The sequence below is a fragment of the Ambystoma mexicanum genome, chromosome 2q, assembly GCF_040938575.1.
Source record: "Ambystoma mexicanum isolate Mex_15411 chromosome 2q, UKY_AmexF1_1, whole genome shotgun sequence".
NCBI classification, from domain to species: Eukaryota; Metazoa; Chordata; class Amphibia; order Caudata; family Ambystomatidae; genus Ambystoma; species Ambystoma mexicanum.
In genome coordinates, this window is record NC_090924.1 from 212,114,209 (window position 1) to 212,128,479 (window position 14,271).

General features: G+C 41.8%; 1 protein-coding gene across 2 annotated transcripts in view; it reads right to left on the reverse strand.

Moving 5' to 3' along the window:
- Nucleotides 1–2,612: 2,612 nt before the first annotated feature.
- COQ7 (coenzyme Q7, hydroxylase) overlaps nucleotides 2,613–14,271 on the reverse strand; it is a 243,798-nt gene continuing 232,139 nt past the window's right edge. Inside the window, exon 7 of one of the 2 annotated variants that reach the window (XM_069647136.1) lies at nucleotides 2,613–2,963. The gene's annotated coding sequence lies outside the window, so the exon portion shown is untranslated. The remainder of the gene's footprint in view (nucleotides 2,964–14,271) is intronic. The other variant, XM_069647138.1, reaches the window with a different exon arrangement.

The following is a 14,271-nucleotide window of genomic DNA, read 5'->3' on the forward strand; positions in this document are numbered from 1 at the left end:
ATTTTGTTGAGTAGCCCATTGCAGGATCCTCATCTGTATATTGTACTGACAGAACGTTGTGGCACACTCAGAATTATTAACATATAGAAGGATGTAATGGCACAGGAAGGGGCAATGGGCCTGCCATGGATATTATTTCTAGGAAAGGAATTTCAAATCCTTGGCCTTCTGGACCTACCCAGGGACTATCAATGCCAACTCAAAGGGCAGCGTGCATTGTGCTCTTGGATGTAAAAGAATAGTAGACATTGGAAAAAAACATGTGTACAGGCGTGTTATAAATGTCATATCATATGTCATCTCAATTTAGTACATACTGGGCTATGAAGCAAAATCAGGGCTATGAAGTCTACCTGGACTTACTGTATCCCAAGGCAATGAGATTTCTTTTTGTTAAGGCACACCTCAGTATAATACACTTGGCATTTGTGAGGTCTAGGTGGGATGTTAAACTTAGTTTGCTCTGGCTGCAGTAAGGGATGCAGGAGGACCCTAGGTGTGGAGTAACTAGCTCTTCAACCCAAACCACAATGCACTTTAAGCACACTGGCACTTTTGAATTTTACTGTTGTCTAATAATTGTTTGAAGGGGCATGGGAAATGTCTTTTCACTTTGTTCTCATTTTAGCGAACTGCTGTGATTGGTTTTGATCTTACTACTGGCTTGCTGTGTTTTTATGTTTTGATGCTTTTAGAAGGTATCTTGTTTTAAATATGTTGGCTTTTATGCTAGAAAATCACCAAAATAAAGCTGAAATGATGATGATGACTGAGAATTAGTGTTCTTGTGTGATATACATCTGTGCTGGGTTGCAACACCATTTGTTTTGTGGTCTACTGCATCACTAGTTGTTAGAAAAATGCTCAATACATTTATATCAAAGTCTGATGGTGGGGCTATGCTTATCAGAAGCCCAGAATTTCAAGTAGATCAAGGAACCTTCTTTGTTCCCCAACACGTACTGTTTTTCGTGCATTTAGATACCAGACACTTGCTGAGTTGAACCCCAGCCTCTTGCCTGCTCCCCAGAACATCAAATCTTTGTATTCCCCCACCACATCCCAAATCCCAAAAACCTGTTGCCACATGCACCAAAGCTGCATCTCCATCTGCTTGTGTGGCTCCTCCTTTTAGTACATTTTCTTAAATAACAGACATCAAGGCTACGTTCTGCAGCATATTTCCTCCAGCATCGTTTCATACATTATTTTTAATGAGGATATTCAGTATAGACTTTACACACTTACGTTTGTACCATCGTGCAAACATAAAAGTAGGAGGGACATAGGATTCTCCTGTACTTTTTAGTTTGAATGTGCTGATTCTACCACTTCGGGCTTGCCTCGATCCTCATCTTTTCCATTCATGGTTTACTGGAGCCCCGCCCACCACCCCTTCAAACACAAGGGTAAGTACAAAATGATATCAGGCACTGGTGGATAGGTCACTGGCTAAGCATTTGTCTCTTACACGAACCAGCTTGCACTTTGCAAGCCTGAGTGCCAAGCATGGCCACCTCAGTCCTTCAACATGTTGAGGCCAATCATCATTAAATTGGGTAATGCAACCTGATGGGATAGATGCAAAAAACGGATTTCATAAATATAATGTCATCTAATACAGGGGGCGGGATTTTACAGAAAGTCGTAATTGCATCAACGGAACCAACAAACGTTAGAACCTATATGCTACTGGGTTTCCTCCATGCAATTTTGATAATTTTGAAAACAAAGTGCCAAACCAAAGTGTAGAAACCTGCAAAGTGGCCTTTATGTCTTGCTTTTCCCCTCCATTTAGGAAAAAACGTAAACTGCCATTTACACATGGGCAGAAGGCATTTACAATAGATTTTTAATGGAATACACCTGCTTTTAGCAGGCGCAAAAGACAGGCGCATTCCATGGGAATCTATTCGTTTTAAGACTGTATGAATATGCAATGTTGGAGTAAAACATGTTCTATTTGACGAAGTATCAGGAATGCACAGCAGAAATGTATACCCATTTCTGTTCCCCCATTCCATCACCTTATGCAATCAAGATCCCCCAGAGTGTAAACGTATGTCATAAACTGTTTGTGCCTTTGATTTTAATCCTTACTTTCACACACTAGACTTGACTGCTATAATCGCTAGTCTTCGATGTTGTCCTTTCACATTGAAAATTGCCTTTTACATAGCAGCATAGTTGGAAAGTCACAGGCACTTAAATGATCATCTTGTTTCCTTGGAATAAGCCTAACTAGTGCGAGAGCACTATGCTAGTCCCCTGATGGAAAGTCGTTCTACAAATTCCTTGCCATATCATCAAGAAAAAGTTTGAATAATTTGCAGATGCTGGACTAAGTTTAGGCATTTTATAGAAGTACTCTTCTGGATGACTGTGTGAAAAGGGCACGTTGCACCTTATGTTTTCTGGATATGTATAGTGTATTCTGTGTTGGAGGAAATAGTGTGCATTTTTCGTGATGCTTGCAAAAAAGTATTTTCCTACAAAACTGAAATACTTATTTTAGATATTACATTTTAATTTCTAGATTGTTTTGCACTTATGAGTTGGATCTTCGACACTGGTTTAACACATGGCTGTCGAGTCTTGCAAATACTCCACTATAAAGTTCTTTGATTTTTATTAAGGTTTCATTTCAGATCAAAAATCTGTTCCAAACACCTTTCTGCGGAAGAACACAACAAAAAAGCAAAGGCGGTTCTGCCTCCAAGCCTGAATACATACTTATAGAGCAGAACATACTGGCAATCATGGATCCAGGCAGCCTGCCGAGGCCCAGTGGTGTCTTTTCTGTGCTGGTATACACAAGTAGTTTGCGGCTACTTATTCTTGCAAATATGCGCATTCAGCGTGGTATTCGTTGCTGCTCCCGGGCACTTTCCTTAATCCAACCTTCTTTTACAGTAGCTGTTGATGCAGAGGATGATGCATACCCACCTATAGGAGAGGTTCTGCTGCAAAAATATATAAGCAATAGCAGTGCAATGTTTCAGAAAATAATGATCTGATAAATAAGCATTCAACAGCAATGATAGATAGAATAAAGTCTGTGCCTGCAATCAAAGCACTAGCAACATCTGATGGCGGAAGCGGTTGTAGGACAAATGATCGAATCTAAATGGTCGACAGGACAAATGGTCGACACCAAAAGGTCAACAGGTCGAATGATCGAATATTTTTTTTTGTCACTTATTTTTTTCATTTTTTTTTGGGGGGTCCCCCCAACCCTCTTTTTTTTTTGCTTAAAACCACTTTTTTTCCCTAAACGAAAACCTAGAAAAATATATATGACTAAAAAAAATTCGATCATTTGACCTGTCGACCAAATTGTGTCGACCTTTTGACTGTCGACCATTTGTCTGTCCACCATTTGACTAGACACCGGCAGAAGCATTTCTAAACAAGCCAACTCCATGATTTTTTGAATTGAGGTGGAAGATTAAGAAGTCAGTAATAATTGTGAGGCGCTGTCCACATCGCAATATGCCACCAGAAATATCAGTGCACGAATAGCTGATCAAAAGGCTCGATTTAAGGCAAAAAAAAGTACAAGCACTGATGGTGATGCACTACTTGGAACAATGACATACAGAACATGTCACTGAGTGGCTGTTCTGGAAGTTATCAAAAGAGATAAAGATATCAACACAGAACAGCTCCTAAGGAAAAAAAAAGACCCCCAATGCACACTGGAAAGCAGAACACTCAGAATAGGTCTGAACAAACAAATAGAATGGCCCTACTTACAAATACCTACAAAAAACCTGCCAAAAGGTCCCTCAGACAACATGCCATGCAGGCATATGCAGTCAGAAATTAAACCAGTCTGTTGGGCAAAACTGATTATCCTCGCTCAAAAACGTTAATTACATTATAATTGTATCTATAACACGAATAGTACTGCAACTAACATAAGTATACCAACCTCTAATAAAATAAACAATACAGTCAAAGCTGACTTGACACAAATGAAAAGGTTTCTTATGGTTTGTGAATTTAAAATATGTAAACATATCTTAAAATATTGATTGGAAATTAAAGTTTCTTTACAAAGAAATTGAGAAGGCAGACAGGGACATATGTAGATAGCATTATTATTTGATTGTTTTACATAAACTACTGTAAATACCAAATTCAAAGTGGCAGTAGCCATGTGGCACAAGTCATTTGCTGAGAAAATAAAAATGTTTTCTAAAAATGTTTCAAAACATCTGACTAGATTCTTATATCAGTTAGCACTTACACGTACGTTCACAATATATATATTTATATAGATATACATATATATCCTATATTAAAAAAATCCTTCTACATATGTGCGGTTATAAATAAATATCCAAAACATTTAAACAAATAAAAGTTACAAAGTCATAGGAACCAATTTACATGAGCCATTTTCTCTGCCAAATCACCAAATACATGAGTGCTTAATAAACAAAAACAAGTTCCCGTTTTAAATATGTTTTTGTACAGGTATAAACTTTGTCTCAAGTCCTGCATTGAGGACCAAAAGAACTCTAAAAGGTAAATTATTGCTGCCTTTGATTGAGATATGCAAATTACAGAAAAACTGGTTTAAATAAACAGTAAGCCTTGTGAAATAAGATGGTCCTGGAACAAAGTTATTATGTTTTCAAGAAAATACTACATGTGACGGACTATCACAAGCTGCAGATGTAAAAAAAATAAAAACGTACACCTAATACTGTGGAGATGATTGGACCCATGATGCCAGCTGGTTGTAAACCTGGTTAAAATAGGGAGCATGCTAGTGACACGACTGAACATTGTATGAGATGAATATGTAATTCTGAGGTACATGTATTTATAATTTATTTTTTTTAGAATTTTTTTACTATTTTGCTGTATAAATAAAATGTGACTTTCCCCTATCAAAGGACTATACAAGGTTTCTATTTTCTGCTAATAAACTGTATAATTATTATAAGTATATAAAATGTGCAGAAAGCACATAAGACTCAAATCAAACATTTTTAACTAAAAATTGTTTCAATATCTATGGTTATTCAGAAAACTGAGGTTAACAATCCTGCTGTTTATGAAAAAAAAGGGGTTGTGATAAATAATGAAATATGTATGCTTACTTTGGTCCGGAAGCCGAACTCAGACCTTGCAAATTCCACTCGCCCCCTCGCATTGGCGAGTTTCTTTTAGGGGCAATTGTCAGTTTCAATGTACATGACCACCCTGGCGAGCTACTGTTCTGGATGCTTGTTTACAATTTTGAGTTAATGTGTTATGTCCTCTGTGCCCACTAGGTGGAAACAGTGTACACAGTATTTTGTATAGTAGCATAGTGTTGCGGCTTTATGGGGGGCTGTCTGCCCTATTGTTTACTGGTTGTGCAGGGGGAGGAGGGTTGGTCTCCAGTGCGGCTGGCATTCACTGTGCTTGGAGTACTCAGGGGGTCTGTTTGAAGTGCCTATCCATAGCAAAACTCAGTATGTTTTTATTTCAGCCAACTGAGTTATCAGACTCTAGGCTAATTTATATACTTGGTAGCAAGATAACTTTTATGAGGCACACAATGACCATTGGGCAAATGGGACTTCTACTCCCCTGAAGTGTTAGTTTACGTGGACTCGAACTCACTCACCTACAGAGCTGTCAGGAGAAGACAGATTAACTGTGCCTGGGACCGTATGCCGTTGTTTCATCGACTGCCTTTTTTACGTGGACATTATTTCGAAAAAGTCATCGAAACTTTGGGGTGGTCGGGAATAGTTAAAAAATAGGTGAAAGAATTTGATGACTTTTTTCATAACAATGTCCACATAGAAAAACGCAGTCGTAAAAATGCCTGTCGGCGAAATGACATGGAACCACCTGCGACTGCGCTGGCAAATACATTTGTAAAACATTTCATTGTTTAGCAGCATCTGGGCTTTTCATATGCAGAGGAGATGGAAATCGTGATGGGATGTTGGCACTTCCATGTTAAGTGAGTACTTGGAAGGGTGAAAGGGCAAAGGAGGCAACTCATCTTTACAGGAGTCCTTAAGTGTCTTCTTTCAGACCTAGGGTGGAGGGTTATGGAAGGCTTTAGCATTGCAGCTTCAGCTGACGAGTCTCACCAAAATGTTTAAAGAAGCTGGATGCCCTAATCACCACGTTTGGTCAAGAATGCCCACAGAAAGCAAGTCACTCACAAATAAAGCTACTTTTTTAAAGTTGAGTTTATACTCATGAGGTCTATTAGTTGAAGATAAATACAAAAGTGGATTGCATTTTGGAATTTGTAGTCTTCCATTCAGACTGAGACAAATGGAGATACAAAGATGATTTTTCTGGCTTAACAAGTTTATATTAGGCTTTTACATATTTGAAGGTTTGTGTACTTTGCAAGTCACCTATGGCCCTTAACTGCTGAGGGATTTCCCTCCCAGTGCTGAGCCCTTTTTTTGGAGATTTTGGTATGTCACCATTCAATCCCTTGTAACTTTTTTGTTTCATGCAATATCGTGGCCAAATTTGGCCCCTTTTCTTCCCATATGTAGGCGGTCATAACGCCACCAAGGAATCCTAGTTTGCTGTATGGGGTGAGAGAAAATAACAAAAAAAAGAGCACATTGTGTTTTTATCAGAAAATGCCAATAAAATGGTGTACAAAGAAGCCTGTTTTTTATTCCTTGTAAGAGCTACGAACAAACGGTTTGCTGTTCTGAATTCGCCATTTCCCAAGCTTTCAGAAACAGGTTGAGTGGAAACAAAGGTTACCATCAGTTTTGTGAGAGCTTGGCGATATTTCCCTTTTTTTCCCAATAGGACGTGCGTGGACGGAATGGAAGAGGAGGGTAAGAAAACGGAATGGGAAGATAGAAAGGCATACATTTCGGAAAAGTAGACAAAATTCCAAGTTTAGGAAGGGGTCATTTGCACAGGTCAGGCAACAACTATGTAGGTAAAATCCCCATAGTTTGGGGAAAAATTGAAAAAATGACAGAAAAATAAAGTTATGTGCTGGACACGTTTGGTCTAGTAAGGTAATGGCTTCTGTGAATATTGAGAAAAGCAATGCCCCGCTACATTCCCCCTGACTCTTCTAGTTAGGAAAACACACGTTTTGTCATAATGTTTCACAAAACAAGCAATACCACAAACCAAAAACTAAACCATGGTACACAGGATTTTTATGCTGATGGCCTAAGCAGACGTACTTCGCGTTGGAAAAGAAGGAAAACAAATGTGATGAGGAATGGCAAGCATACATTTTTTGAAAGAGCACAGAAGGCCTTTTGAAGGATAGATGACTTGTGCAGGTTACAAAAGCGTACAGTGCCTAAAGGAGCGACTAAATGTAGGTTACATTTGGGAAAGGATTGTGTAACAAAGTGCATAGCAAATGTATGAAAACATTATCAAAACCAAGAGAAAACAACAAATGTCATACAGACTCTACTAACATCAGTCTCTTTATCAGCCTCTGTCTGGCACTCAGCCGCTAGTTCTAAATTTGATGATGTTTTCACTGTACTTTTTCAAAAAATTAAATTTGGATGCTTTTTGGCCACTGGTATAAATTGATGTGAAACCTGCAAAAACATATATGAGTTGGCCAGGTAGCAAGCTTAGAATTTCACAAAGCTATATTTTTGTGTTTAATGTGTTTCAATGACAAATGTTTGTGCATTTTTGTCATTTAGTTCTCTGTTGCTGCTCCCTTATAGCAGAGTGTTGATAACACCATCGCCTTGTTTTCCTTTTCTGCAATAGTATTTTTTTTTCTGTAATACAGTTTGTAAATACTGTTGTTTCATTGCTAGTTTTTGAAAGGTTCATATGTTTATTTTATTCTATTCCATATAAATAAAAAAGAATACAACATCCTTCCTTTTTCTTCTTCTTCTTCTAAATTAAACCATGTTGTATTGACTCCACATATATTCATACATCACACATTTACCATGTATATGATGAATCCTGTGATTAAATCACTTAGCATTGTTTTAATGCATTACTAATTCAAATTAATCAATTTCACTTGTAAACCAAATCATTGTTTACACAGGAACACCTTTTTGTTTATGCTACCTTCCCACATTCCCACAGGTGTCCCTACGAGACTAAAAACGGTACCGCACATGTGTGGGTGCACCTAACTGGGTGCAGCAAAGGGAGAAGGTTAAACCACTGGTACATCAAACGCCCGGATTTGGATTTGTGGACAACCTACAGATTTGGGCCTGGGCTGTCCCAGCCATCAAGGGAAAAAGGGAACCCAATGCATTTCTGAAATGAAGACACCCGTGGGAACACAAAAAGAGGTCTGACTTGCGCAAATCGCCCTGGAATGTATTACCCAAAATTACCAGCAAAGTCCAAAATTTAGGGAAACATTTTCAACATTTGCCACCAGAAAACCACTGAAACACACTAGCAACACCACCTTCCCACATTCCCACAGGAGTCCAGATAAAAACGATACCTGACATGTGTGGGTGCACCTACCTGGGTGCAAAGGGAAAAGGATAAACCACTGGTATCCCAAAACAGGTCACCCCATGCATTTCTTAATGCCCATGGGAGACGGGCGCCAACGGCCAGGAACATCACCCCGACTGTCTCGGGGCTCTGGCTGGCCTACGTTCCAACTTTTCCCTCCCGGAAGAGATGGGCACCTTGCGAAGCTCACTGGGACTGCTGCTGGACTTGGGGATGGTCGCCCAACATGGGAGACAGGCGCCAAAGGCTGGGGGCATCACCCCCGACCATCCTTGAGTTCTGGCTGCCCTGCGTAACAGGTTTTCTCTCCAGGGAGGGATGGGGACCCTGCCGGGGCTCCCTGGGACCATCAGCCAACAAGGGAGACAGGCACCCAAGCTCAGAGGCAGCACCCCCGACCATTCTCCAGTTCTGGCCACCCTGTGTTACAGCGACCATTCTCCAGTTCTGGCCACCCTGTGTTACAGGTTTTCGCTCCAGAGAGGGATGGGGACCCAAAACCAACAGGGAAAAAACATCAGTAATCCATAAAACACGAGAGCCAAAAATCCAGAAGCCAGAAAGGAAAATAAACGCATACAAAAACAGGTGCCACCTGCAACAATAGCTGAGAAGCAAGGAGGTTCACATTCTGGGAGTTTAAATAGGTCAGGAAAGGCATTTCCTGTGTGATCACGTGATACGCTGCTGTCACGTGACTGCCTTCCTCCATTGCTGGTGCACGTGTCATCTCGCATCACCAAGGCGCCATGGCAGTCTCCAGGAGTGTCGCTGGGTTGTAGTAGATCATATGTCTTTCCCCCCTGACATTCTTTTTTTAAAAAAAACTTTATTTATTGATTGTGCATCACGTCACAGCTACAACACATATTCAATAGTAACCAGTATACAATACAGTTGCGTATTTCTTGTACATATCATGGCTCTCCAATTTAACAAGACCAAATTACGTTCTCGTGGGGCTATCTTCATCTGACAGCATATCACACAGATATATTCTAAACAGAATCCAAATGTCTTTTGGCCTATTCGTTCTGGGTAACATCATCACATACTGTTCCTCACATTCGTTTACATAAGTGAGTTCTCAAAGAAAGTGGTCCGTACATGGTGCATGTGGGCTTTTCCAGTTTTGGAATACATTTCTTAGCTACAGCACATGTAACATTGAATAATCTTCTTGTCCCCTCTGCCATTTTCCCTATATCACCAAACAGATATTTCTGGGGTGTGAGGTCTGCTGGAATCTGTGTCATTTCCTCAAGTATCTCTGCTACCCCCCTCCAGAACTTGGTAATCAATGGACAGGCCCAGTACATATGAAACGAATCAGCTATAGGGTTTCCACATTTCTGACATCCTCCAAATACTGTATTTGTGAATGTGGCCAGCCTAGCCAGTGTATAGTTTAGTTTGTTCAATACTTTAAACTGTATTAAACGAATACCTGCATTTAACAACACTTTTTTCGACATCCAACAATATCTTTTCCGTTTTTCCTCATCTATGATCACACCCATATCGGTTTCCCAGGAGGCTTTAATCGTATTTAATGATTGCGTATGTGTTTGTATTATGTTATATAGCTTAGATATACCGGTCCCAGTTTGTGAATATAGGGATTGAAAACCTTTGTGTGGGGTGGGTTTGTCCGGAAACGATTGACCATTTTGCTTTGAATGCGGACTTCATCCGGTGGTATTGCAACATTGCCAGCTGTCCTCCCCCCACTGTGGTTGCAAAGTCTTCTGGTGTAACAAATTTTCCATTTGGGAACATATCCCTCATCTTAATCTCGTAATTAGGGACCCATGTCTTTTGTATGCCTTCATCGTATGTATGTTTGATCCCTGGGAAGTTCCATAACGGGGCCTCTGAGTCATAAGGTGCGTCTATTTTTAGCCGTCTACAGATCATAGCCCATGCATTGATCGTGGTGCTTACAGGGTCAAACCTGCATGAATCTTTGTGACGTGTTGTAAATACTATGGAGCGTAGGTCTGTTGGACGTACTGAGTGGCGCTCTACGGGGATATGTGGTGCAGTGTCTGATGGGTTCTGCCAATACTTGGCGTACTGTGCCTGAGCTGCTAAATAATACAACTCGAAATCCAGTGTCGCCATGCCACCCATCTCATATGGCTCGACTAGTTTCTCCCACTTCATCCTAGTGGTCCCCCCCATCCCATATGAACGTCGTCACCATGTAACGTAGATTATTGAAAAATCGGGACGTTACTGAACACGTACAGGAGCTTAGGACGAATCACCATTTTAAGCACTGCAACCCGGCCAATCAATGAAATGGGGAGCTTGGCCCATAGCTGAAGTTTGGCCATGATCGTGTGTAGATGTTGCTCATAATTATCGATATATAGGGACATCCTATCCGTGGACACAAGGATCCCCAGATATCTTATACTCGTAGGTGACCACCGGAGGCCATGAGTGTTGGTTGGGCAATTGGTAGCGGGTGTTAGTGGGAAAATATCGGATTTAGTATTTATCTTATATCCCGTGTATTCTGCAAATTCATGCATGACTTCCAGTAGGGGGCCAAGGTTTTTGTCCGACTCACGAATGTAAAGCAATGTATCATCTGCGTATGAAGATATGGACTGGGTGATTCCGACTATTCTGAGCCTCCTCTGTTCCTGTCTTTGTCTAACAGCTGCAGCTACCGCCTATATCTATCATCAGGGCAAACAGAATGGGAGAGAATGGGCAGCCCTGCCTTGTGCCTCTGCCCAGGTCAAAGGTGTTGGAGATCATATTATTGGTAAGGACCCTTGCCTCCGGGGAAGCGTACAGTAGTCTGACACATCGAACAAAATATGGTCCCATCCCAAATTTCTCAAGTACCGCAAATAGATATGAACAGGATACCGAGTCGAAAGCCTTTTCGGCATCTAAAGATATAACCGCAGCTTGTGCCTCCGGCTTGTTCTGGGCCATGCCTCCAAACAATATGTGTAAGTTCAGCGCAGTGGATCTGGTCGGGATAAAGCCACACTGGTCCGGATGGACCAACAGGGTCCTATTGGGTAGCAGTCTAGTGGCAAGTACTTTAGCATATATTTTCACATCCAAATTAATCAAGGAGAGAGGCCGGTAGGAGGACATCTCGTGGGAGGGGCGTCTAGGTTTCAATAACACTGTGATGAATGCCTCCCTCATTGTTTCAGGCAGCGATCCACGCGTCATTGCTTCTTCCCACACGAGAGTCAATATTGGGGCCAGTTCAGAACAGTATCCTTTATATAATTCTGCACCCAGTCCATCAGACCCCGGGGCTCTGCCGGATGTTAGTGATTTGATCGCTTCTGCGATTTCCTCATTTGTTATTGGTTGCTCATCGACTAGAGCGCTTTCTATTGGAAGTGATGGAAGCGTGATCCTATCTAGATAGTCCCTCATTTCCATCTCCGGGCGTGTGTCATTATTTGCATAGAGATCGGTATAAAATTTAGTAAATTCTTTGTTAATCCCCTCCTCACCGTTTATGACCTCCCCGTCTCCCGCTATAATGCTAGTGATCGGTGCATGGTACCGTTCATTCTTCAAAAGATTTGCTAGGGAGCGTCCTGCCTTGTTACCTTCTCTGTATCTGCGTGACGTAATGGGTGAGATCATGTACTGTAGCTCCCTGGCTGCTAACTCATTGAATTTCTGCAGAAGACCATTGATCTCGGCAAGGGTTCCCTTTTCATGTATTCCACTGTATTTATTCTCTAGGTCTTTCAGGTGTTTTTCTGTATCTACTAATTCTAATCTGACAGCTTTCAGGAGTCCCGTGGTTTTCGACATTATGGCCCTCCCTTACACATACTTTAAAGGTTTCCCACAGTGTTGCATATTTGTCTACAGACCGTTTATTTATCTTAAAGAATTCTTCGATTTCAGTGTGTAATGATTCTGTCACATTCGGATCTTTGAGGATGTCTGAGGGCATCCTCCATCTTCTGGTAGGAGGCTTGATACTGCGTATTGTTACCTCTAAGGTGATTGGGGAGTGATCCGACAGGGTGCGGGGGTGAATGTCGCAGTGATCTACCACATTTGCCAGGTGGGTTGAAATAAACCAGTAGTCGATTTGTGACTCTGTCATGTATCAAGGAGTAAAATGAATATTGCCTCTCCAGTGGGTGCAGCGCTCTTCAGGCATCTACGAGGGATAGTTGCATCAAAGCCTGATGTAGTACGTTAGCTGCCCTGGTGAGACCGCTTTGTTTAACAGTCAAAAGTCAATTAAAAATCAGGGTTATCCATATTGGGCCAGTAGGTTTTAACAAGGACCATCCCCTCTCCCACCACTTTTTCCCCACACAATTACGTATCTGCCTTGAGGATCTATTTAGCTTTTCTCAGACTTAAAACGCAGCGAGGGGTGTATCAATGTAAGCACTCCTCTGTTTTGTGACGAGTATTCAGTGTAATATCTATTGTTTCCCCATTGTCGTAGGATGCCAGTATTCACATTTTGCAGTGCATGTGTCTAATGCAACATAACAATATGAGGGTGGTGCCTGGTAATGTATGCTCCAACTTTCCTAGATTTCGATCGGTTATTGAGTCCACGGACATTCCAAGTAAGGAGTTTGAGCTTCAGCCCTGTGACCGATAGTGTGATGTGCCATTCATGTGTAGTTAAACAAACTGGGATTAATGCCATTATTTCCAGTCTAGTGTAGCGTGTAGCAACGTGAGCACAAATTCTAAGTATCTTACCTTCAGCACACGATGCAGAAATTGGCATCTCCAAGGTGCTTATTCCCTCTCCAAAAATATTAACATCAACTTGCAAACTTACCCCTCCTCTCCAAAAACCCACATCAATTCTCCTTGCCCTTCCCCAAACCCCACCCACCCACGCCATCAACCCCACCCACCCACACCATCAACCCCAAACTGATGAGGAGACCTCTCCATTAACCTTTGGAACTTCCCGGGTGTGCATACGTTGTGGCCACAGCCCTCGTAGCCGAATGCAGCTCATCCGGCATATAATCAAAACATAGGTCGGTGCCACCCAGACACCTATATTTTCCATAGTAAACTTGTTAAAGGATATTGCAGTGCTGCCATTTAGTCGTTGGGGCCTCATGTCTACGATCGGATGCTGGAGGTCATTTTGGTCGAGGTCTGCGGCGGAAGTGGAATGGAGGCTTCTACATAGTTCATGGCTGCTGATGGGTGCTCGAAAAAATGCGCCCGTCCATCGTGCTGTATCCGTAGTTTTGCCGGGAATAATAAAGCATACGGAACCTTTCTCAGTCGGAGTTGTCTCTTGACCGGATCATACGATCTCCATTGCATCTGAACTCCTGCAGCGAAGTCGGGGTATATGTGAATACTGTTAATGCCATGTCGAAGTGGGGCCATTTCCCTTGCCAAACGGAGAGCTGCATCTCTGTCCCTATAATTTAACAGTTTGGCAATAATGGTGCGGGGAGTGGCCCCGTGGCTTGGGCACCAGGGCCAGTGTACGGTGTGCCCTTTCTACCAAGAAATGTTCCGAAAAGGATGTCTCGCCAAACAGGGCTTTCATCAGTGATTCGATATGGGGTTTCATAGGGCCCTTAGAGAAGGATTCGGAAAGTCCCACTATTCAGATGTGTTGCGGCGGGCTCGGGATTCCAAATCATCACATTTACCACATAGCTTGGCCATCTCCCCTTTCAGGAGAGTTATGTTGCAAGTATTCTGGCCAATGGAGTCTTCGTTGGTCCCAATTCTATTCTGCGCCTCTGTGATTCTTGCGCTTTCTCTGTCTACTCGGGCCAATGGTGGCGACGATAT